This window comes from Amborella trichopoda, chromosome 3 (genome assembly GCF_054954075.1).
Source record: "Amborella trichopoda isolate Santa Cruz 75 chromosome 3, AtrichopodaSantaCruz75HAP2 v2.0, whole genome shotgun sequence".
NCBI classification, from domain to species: Eukaryota; Viridiplantae; Streptophyta; class Magnoliopsida; order Amborellales; family Amborellaceae; genus Amborella; species Amborella trichopoda.
In genome coordinates, this window is record NC_142338.1 from 37857863 (window position 1) to 37867563 (window position 9701).

Consider the following 9701-nt stretch of genomic DNA (forward strand, 5'->3'; position numbering starts at 1 on the left):
ATGGTGACTAGAAAAAGAACTTACAGCTAATATCAAAAGAATCTCTTCCATGATGACCACATTTCTCTCATGGAAAGGTGGTACTGACATCACCATTTGATGATATTGAGAGAATCACCATTCACTAATAGCGTGCATTCGTGCAAAAAAATAGGAAGTCACAACCAGAAGAGAGCAAAAATAAAAGGAACTTTGGCAATAAAAGATTACAATATATAACTCCTGAGCTCGATAACTGATCTGTGAGGCTAAATTTTCTGTTAAAGTTCAGAGGTCTCATAGGATTGGGGAACTAACTTTGCACTTTTGCTCATTAAAATTGGATGAAGAGTAATAACAGGTATGATATGAATCACATCTAGAACACATAAATCTACCTTCTGTAGAGAAACAATATTTAGACAACTACAAAAATAAAGGCAACATAAGACACAAAGAAACCATGTCATGCATGACATTTATACTGAAACCTATTATAACATGATCACTTACCCAAGGATGTGTAGTCATAAAAATGCCACGGTCAAAGTAAATCTCTGAAAGAACAATACAACAACTGTTATTGTACAATAAATATCGGGATAACAAAAAGAAAAGGATACGAGGCTCTAAGAATACTATAATATCCTTTTTATTGATAACATATAAGATATTTAATACCACAAAGGCATCCCAAACGTGAATATTACATGGACAAAGAAGGAACAAAAACTCAGGGTCTCTTGAAATAAAGGAAAATGTTGTCACAAGATTGCTTAGAAAGAAATAAATTTCCTTTTTTCACCCATTATTGTCTACTTCTAGGGAAGAGGCATGTTGGATGTAAAGTTTACACCATAGATGCCAGAAAACCAGTTTTCGCAATAATACTAGTACCTAGCATTCCATGTATGGTACAAAGCTTTTCCAGTGATACTTCCAAAATGTTTCACATTACTCAGAAAACAACTCCCATTTCTAGTCCGTAACTACCTTTCTACTTGAGTACTCCTAGACTCCAAAAAATAAAAAGAAATCCCCCCTCTAGAAGCACCTATTTTGGAAGCAATAGTTGCACCCTTTTACCCTGTTTACACTACATATTTTTTAGTCGTTATACTTTATAGTATACCATGTTGTACCAATGGCACACATATGCCATATCCACATATACTATGGACCATTTCAAACTTGCAACCATGGCATAGCAGCTACGACCATAACATGTGATAGAATTGTTTCGTCCTAACATGCCAATGTAGGTAACTAGTACCAACCCATGGCAGCTATATTTTACACACCTAGTATACTTTGATGAAACTTTGAAAAGATGTGGGGTATGGGTTGTATCCCAGGAATATGACTAGGAGCATGGACTGGAGAATTAATAAACCTTCGCTCCAGTCTCTACAGTAACTACTATTCAGATTAATCTGGCTCTAGATTCCCCTTGCTATCATCAAACTACTTAAACACTCTGTCATGTATCACTTGCAAGTTTTTGGACATCTGTTATTTAATATTTATTCATTCATGCATTACCAAATGAAATGAAAGCATAAAGGCCTTGTGCTATTCTTTCTAGGGATAGAAACATGAAATTTCAACAACCCTCAATACATAGGTATGGAAATTCTTAAACAGCCTTTTGATTCTAGATTTCAGATTGCAAGTTACTATATTAAACTAGAGCTTCATAATTGAACCTACCTATGTGGCCAAGAAGGTGGATTTTGACACCATTATGTTCAACCTTCTTTCCTTGGATTGGGTCAATCGAGGCCTGCATACCATGAAAAAATAGCAGAATAAGAGTAGAATGTTGTCATGATCAGTTCATGGCAGCAACCATATAATGTGGAGAAAATAACACTACAAGCATCCCTTGACCAAAATAGTAAAAGTAGGATGATGAAGAAAAAAATAGACCCATCTATGTTAGCTAAAATATTTCCACTACAAGAATTAAAATACAATCTCAATAAATAGATAAATATTAACAAGATTTCCACGATTCATTGCAACAGACAAGTGAATCGGCAGACTACTCGGCTATCAAACTTTACCAGAGCAACAAGTGACATACCTCCCCAACAATGTTCTCCTGGCTTTGGAAAACGGGGTACCAATGCAGTTTGGCCATTTTCTTTCTTTAAAGGCACCTATAAGGGAATACAAGGTGAGGAAAAAGAAATAAATCGATCATATCAGCTTCCATAACAAACTAGTATTTGAGTTGTTTGACAAAATATCAAACATAACCATTTTTAACCATGAGATCAATGAAAAACAAAGCCATAAAATGCAATAACATCACGAGTGACAAATACTATTGTTTGAACGTATTTTTCAGCACCTTGGTCCCTAAGAGGAAATAGGTCAATAAAGCCTACAAAACAATAGAAATTCTCGAGAGTCTCAGAATGACCCAGAACTAGTCAAGATCTTCATCAGCACTTCAAAAACCACCTGCCAAGTTTCAACGCTATCAGACATGTCTAAGGCAATGAGAACAAAGAAACAATTTCAGCAAAATCCTCTCTAGCACCTTGAAATGGACCCCGTAACTAGAGCCACACTTTTGGTACATCAAACAGTTGAGAGATCACTGCCATTAGATTCATCACGGTTTAAAACCCCTATGGGTCAAGTTTTGGCTTAATCGGTTACTCCAAGACAAAGTTATGGGTAAAAAACTAAAAGGGGTAGGGCGCACATTTTTCCCATGTGGCCTAACTGCACCAAAATACCATTAAAGGTGGTTGTTTTCACAGTCACGGGTAGTCACTTTTGGGGCCTATATCTCACTTGTTCCAAGTCGAATCGCTCCCAATTTTGGTGAGTGTGTTCATCTCATCAAGACAAACAATTCGATATGTGGTACGCCCTGTGATGACACCCAAGCAAAGAGAAAAACTAAACGAAAGTCGCTAATCCGTGAAGGGAGTCACAGAAAATTCAGCAACAGCACGCCTCGTTTGAGTAGCCAGATCACGACGCTCGCATACTCGATCGGCACAAAACCAAGTACATTATGTGCGTGAGGTTCGATGTATCTCTGGTCTGAAGGTCACGTACGATGAGCGGTTGCACTTCACACACGAAGGCATCAAAGCTGTTGTAAATTCTGGCTGCCGGATTTCAATATTTCGGCCAAAAACTCAAGACGACAAAATCTTCATCCGGACACGAAATCAAGCTACGTTCATTGCAACATGATCATAATGGCATGCTCAGTATGATTCAATAAATAAATCACGAAGAAACATCAAGGAACAAGCACACAATCGATCCGGAGTTTTCAAGATTCATCCAAAATTCAAGTCTCATGATCGCGGTTTGAAACATGAGTCATGGCTCGAAGTTGGCATCAAAATGATCGTCATGCGGAGCCCTATAAGAAAACAATAATCTTTCGATCAAACGGGCATCAGATCGACCTCGAGTCAGCCACGAAAGATCATGGAAGTTCTCGAGCAGCAGCAAGGACTGTTCTAGAATTCCACACATTGTTAGGCAGGGGCAAAACAGTCTTTTTGCACCCAATTTTAGAATTTCTTTAAATTAAATAAAATTGTAATTATCTTCAATTCTACCTATTTTTTTAGTGTACACCCACGTTTTAGCCCAGTTCTATATAAACATGCAAAGCTAAATTGTAAAGGGCTTGGGTTCATTTTTGGATTGATTCAATAAAATTTCCATTCCTGCTTGAGTTTGTGAGTACGTCTTGGAGAGGGAGAGAGCTAAGAGAAGAAAAGTGTCGGTATTTTTGGGCTGCTAACTTTCTCTCTCCTCCTCTCTTTCTCTCCTTCTCTCTTTCTCTCTCCTCCTCTCTTTATCTCTCTTCTTTCTCGCTCCTCTCTTCTCATCTCATCTCTATCTCTTTCTCTCTCCTCCTCTCTTCTCATCTTATCTCTTTCTCTCTCCTCCCCCTTCTCATCTTTATCTCTTCTTTCTCTCTCCTCCCCCTTCTCATCTTTATCTCTTCTTTCTCTCTCCTCCCCCTTCTCATCTTTATCTCTTCTTTCTCTCTCCTCTCTTCCCATGTCTATCTTCTTATCATCTCTATCTCCTTCTCATCTCTATCTCTCACTCTCTCTTGTTCTCATCTCTATCTCCATATGTCCTCTTCTAATACAAACGGTGAGGCCCAACGTCGATTAGTTTTCTCCTTCTATCACAATTGAGGAGGCCTAGCGCCGATTGGTTTTCTCCTTCTTTTGTCAGTCGGTGAAACCTAGCACCGACTAGTTTTCTCTCTCCTTTTGTCTATCAGACGGTTAAGCCTAGCGTCAGCTGGTCTTCTCTCTTTCCTCCGTTAGTCGGTGAGACCTAGCATCGACTGGTTTTCTCTTTCCTTCTGTCCGTCAGTCGGTGAAGCCTAGTGCCGACTGGTATTCTCTCTCCTTCCTCTGTCAATCGACAAAACCTAGCACCGACTAGTTTTCACTCTCCTTCTGTTTGTCAGTCGACGAAGCCTAGCATCGACTCGTCTTCTCTCTCTTCTTCCCTCTCCTTCCTCTGTCAGTGGTTGAAACCTAGCACCGACTAATTTTCTCTCTCCTTCCATCTGTCAGTCGGCGAAGCCTAACACCGATTGGTCTTCTCACTTCTTCGCTCTCCTTCCTCTGTCAGTCGGTGAAACCTAATACCGACTGGTTTTCTCTCTCTTCTTTTGTCAGTCGGTGAGACCTAACACCGACTTGTTTTCTCTCTCTACATCTATCAGTCAACAAGGCCTAATGTTGACTGATTTTCTCTCTCTTCCTCTATCAGTCGGTGAGACCTAGCACCGACTGGTTTTCTCTCTCGTCTTTTGTCAGTCGGTGAGACCTAGCATCAACTGGTTTTCTCTTTCTTCCTCTATCAGTCGGTGAAACCTAATGTCGACTGATTTTCTCTCTCCTTCTTCTATCAGTCGGTGAGACCAAGCACCTACTGATTTTCTCTCTCTTCCTCCATCAGTCGGTGAGACCTATCGTCGACTGGTTTTGTCACACCCCAAGAATTTACAATACTGTTATTCCTGGATGTGACAGTCAAAACATATATACATCTATTGATAGGACAAATTTACAGTGGCGAGGTCTTACAAAGTAAATAAAGAAAGCTAGCACAACAACAGTATCTTCCAAGGTTGATCTTGACCAGCACTCAAAATGAATCCGCAGTTATCCTGAAAAAATGTTTACCATAGTTTGATGAGTTTGGCTACTTAGTAAGTGATCATCATAATCCAAAAAAATAATCATGACTGAAAGATATCAATATTTTCAAAAAGAAGATCTATTAGCAGAAATGCATCAACAGTTTCACTTTCAATAAATGCATAATTAAGTATAATCCAAATAATTGAAATGCACATAACACTTTAACGGCATTGCATAATTCAAAGGATTTCACAAAATACCCTATTGGCATCCCAAGTAGGTCACCTATATACCCCATCAACGTCCTGATGGATCCACTTAATCCCTATCAACGTCCCAGATAGGTCCATTTAATCCCTGCAAGTCCACTTATACCTCACCGGCGTACCGGATGAGTCCACTTAATCCCTATCGGCGTCTCGGGTAGGTCCACTTATACCTCATCGGCGAACCGGACGAGTCCACTTGCATACTTAAATTATTTTTAAATCTCTTTAAACATTCAAAAGCAGCAAATATCATGTACTCAACATATCACTGAAATCATTAATATGAATCTCACTGACACCATTAATAACAGTCACTTTCAATAACATTTCGAAAATAACCAATCAAATATTTTGGGCTCAAATTTAGAAAGGTAGCAGTTCGTAAAGACATTCTAGCATAATTGCCAATCTAATATGCATAGAAAAACTCTTATAGAAATTCAAGAATACGGAATTATCACAATTTATGGGATGTTAATTTGCAATTAAACATTTCACAACAATACTATAATCAAATGCAAAAATTTCATTTTTCAGATAATAAGGTAGTCATTTGCACATGAAATTCACAATGTCTAAATATTTTAAAACAGTAGAAAGAAATCTCACAATTTTACTAAAAGCAGAAATATCACCTTTATTTCTAATAATTTGATAGTATCTAAAATTTTCTAACAATAGACAAGAAAAATAAATCAATTTATTTTTCTAAGAATTTACAGCATTTAAAATTTCTAACATAGATAAAATATCACAATTTTTATTAAAAATATTATTTTTCAAGATAATGAGGTCGTGTGCGCATAAAATTTATCGCGCTTAAAATTCATGATAATAAGCAAAAATAATTATTTCATTTTATTTTTAAAAAGAATGGATTATTTTTTGAGACAATGAAGTCACTTACACACAAAACTTATAAAATAAAGATCCTGGACGGAAATATCACTATTTATTAAAAACAGACTATTTTTCAGAAAGACGATGTCACTTACATTAATTCTGAAATTGAGGGAGCATCCGTTTTAGATGTGGGCTTATCATATGTGTTATCGTAGTCTCGTGTGTACGGTTCATAGACCATGGTTAGAGAGAGAGGTTATAAATGGAGAAGGTCCAGTACAAAGAGTTGTGGTTGGGTAGAGGAGATAAGCGAAAGAATCTCCTTTCTTGTTGAAGCAGAGGATGCTTCTTGAGGGAGGGTCGATGAGCTATTAATGAGAGAAAAAAAGAGAAGCCCCTTGACCCAAAAACGCAGAGAGAGAGAGAGAGAGAGGCTTATAAAAACGATACACCTCATATGCAAGGTGAACCTTAAAGAGGTGTTTTTATAAAACTTTAAGTGGTGGACCTAAGGTCCACCCAAGTAGAATTGAACCCTCAAGTATATGAACAATAATATCATTTATTTATTGTTAATATATATTATTGTTAATATAAAAGCAACAATATCCTAAAGGGTATATTAGTATTTTTATTACTATTATCATTACTAATATATACTTATTATTTTATTTATTTATTTATTTATTTATTTTTATTTTTATTTTTATTTTTGTATTTATTTCTATTAACACTATTAATATTATTATTATATATGTATATATTTTTTTTTCTTTTTTTTTTTGAAAGTTTAGGATTGTTACATTCTTCCCTCCTTAAAGAAATTTAGTCCTCTAAATTTATGTACCTGATTACTGAAAAAGATAGGGATATTTTTCTTTGATATCGTCTTCTCGTTTCTAAATCGACTCTTCTCTTGAATGGTACTACCATAATACACGGACTAAAGAAATCTCCTTCTTGCGCAACACTTGCACCCTTCTATCCAGCATCAAAATTAGCTGCTCAATGAAGGATAGGTCCTTCCTGATCGGTAAAGGTTCATATTTCAAGATATGGGATGGGTCGGGCTGATATTTTCGTAGTGAAGATACATGAAAGACATTATGGACGTTTGCCAATTCAGGTGGTAAGGCAAGTCTATAAGCGACACCTCTGATTCTTTCAAGGATTTCAAATGGTCCAATGTAACGTGGGCTCAACTTTCCTTTCTTGCCGAATCTCATAATGCCCTTTATTGGTGAGATTTTTAGGAAAACTCGATCACCTTCCTCAAATTCAAGATCTCTCCTTCGGTTATCGGCATAACTCTTTTGCCGACACTGAGCTGTCCTGAGCCTTTCACGAATTAATGTTATTTTATCTATGGTTATCTGGACAATTTTTGGCCCCAAAAGCTTTCTTTCACCAACCTAGTCCCAACATATGGGTGACCTGCATTTCCTTCCATACAGGGCTTCATATGGTGACATCTGAATACTGGCTTGGAAGCTATTATTATAAGCAAACTCAATCAGGGGTAAATGGTCATCCCAACTTCCTGTAAAATCAATAACACAGGCCCTCAGCATATCTTCCAAGGTTTGGATGGTCCTCTCCGATTGTCCATGAGTTTGGGGGTGAAAGGCAGTACTAAAGGTGAGTCTCGTCCCCATGGCTGACTGTAGTCTAGCCCAAAATTTAGAAGTAAACCGAGTATCCCTGTTCGATACAATACTGACATGAACGCCATGCAACCGCACTATTTCCTTAATGTACAACTGGGCCAGTCGATCCAAAGTGTACGTCGTGCGAATCGGTAGAAAGTGGGCAGCTTTGGTCAACCGGTCCACAATGACCCAAATGCTATCATGTCCTGAATTTGTTCTAGGCAAGCCAGCGACAAAATCCATAGAGATGTGCTCCCACTTCCATTCTGGCACGGGTAAAGGCTGCAACAACCCAGCGGGCCTTTGATGTTCAGCTTTTACTTGCTGACATGTTAGGCATTTAGACACAAATAGTGCTACCTCTTTTTTCATATTATTCCACCAAAAGGTTTTCTTCAGGTCCTGATACATTTTAATACTTCTGGGATGTATCGTGTAACAAGAATGATGTGCTTCTTCTAAGATAGCTTTATTCACACTCTCATCATTCGAGACACAAACCCGACCTTTGAATCTTAGCAAATCCTCACTACATATAGATAATTCATCTCTCTTTCCTTGCTTCACCTCTTCTATAATTGTTATAAGCTGAGGGTCTTTCTTTTGTGCCAATCGAATCTGTTGGATTAATTGGGGTTCCGCCTTAATATTGGCAATCATACTTACCACATCATTAATGGACGGAGTTGGATGTCAATCCACTGTTTCCTCTAACAATCTCATTTCTTGGATCATTAGATGAGCTAAGACTCCTGTAGATTTTCTACTTAGAGCGTCGGCCACAACGTTAGCTTTTTCTGAATGATAATGGATTGTACAATCATAATCTTTTAAGAAATCCATCTATCTTATCTACCGCATATTTAAATCCTTCTGAGAGAAGAGGTATTTCAAACTCTTATGATCCGTGTATATTTCGAATTGCGCATCATATAGATAATGCCTCCATATTTTCAAAGCGAATACTATTGCAGCTAGCTCCAAGTCATGTATTGGATATTTTTTCTCATACTCTTTCAACTGTCTGGATGCATATGTCACTACTTTCTCATATTGCATTAATACACAGCCCAAGCCTTTATGTGAAGCATCACTATAAATCACAAATCCCTCACTCCCCTCAGGAATAGTTAAAATAGGTGTTGAAGTTAATCGAACTTTTAGTTCTTGAAAACTCTCCTCACATTCACTTGTCTACTCAAATTTGACATTTTTCTGTGTCAATCGAGTCAATGGGGTTGCGATTCAAGAAAATCCTTCTACAAATTTTCTGTAATATCCTGCCAATTCCAAAAAGCTTCGAACTTCAGTCACATTACTTGGTTGTTTCCAATTAACAACGGCTTTAAATTTTGAAGGATCAACTGATAGACCTTGCTTTGATATAACATGTCTTAAAAATGTCACTTGTTCAAGCCAAAATTCACATTTACTAAGTTTGGCATACAATTTCTTTTCTCTTAATATTTGCAATACCATTCTTACACGCTGCTCATGTTCCTTCTGATTCTTGGAATAAATTAAAATATCATCGATGAATACCACAATAAATTTATCCAAAAAGGGCCTAAAGATCCGATTCATCAAATCCATAAATGCAGTCGGTGCATTGGTTAATCCAAAAGGCATGACTAAAAATTCATAATGGCCATACCTTGTTCTGAAAGCTGTCTTGGGTACATCTTCACTTTTAATCTTGAGCTGATGGTATCCAGATCTAAGATCAATTTTTGAAAACACTTGTGATCCTTATAATTGATCAAATAAATCATCAATTCTAGGTAATGCATACTTATTTTTCACTGTCA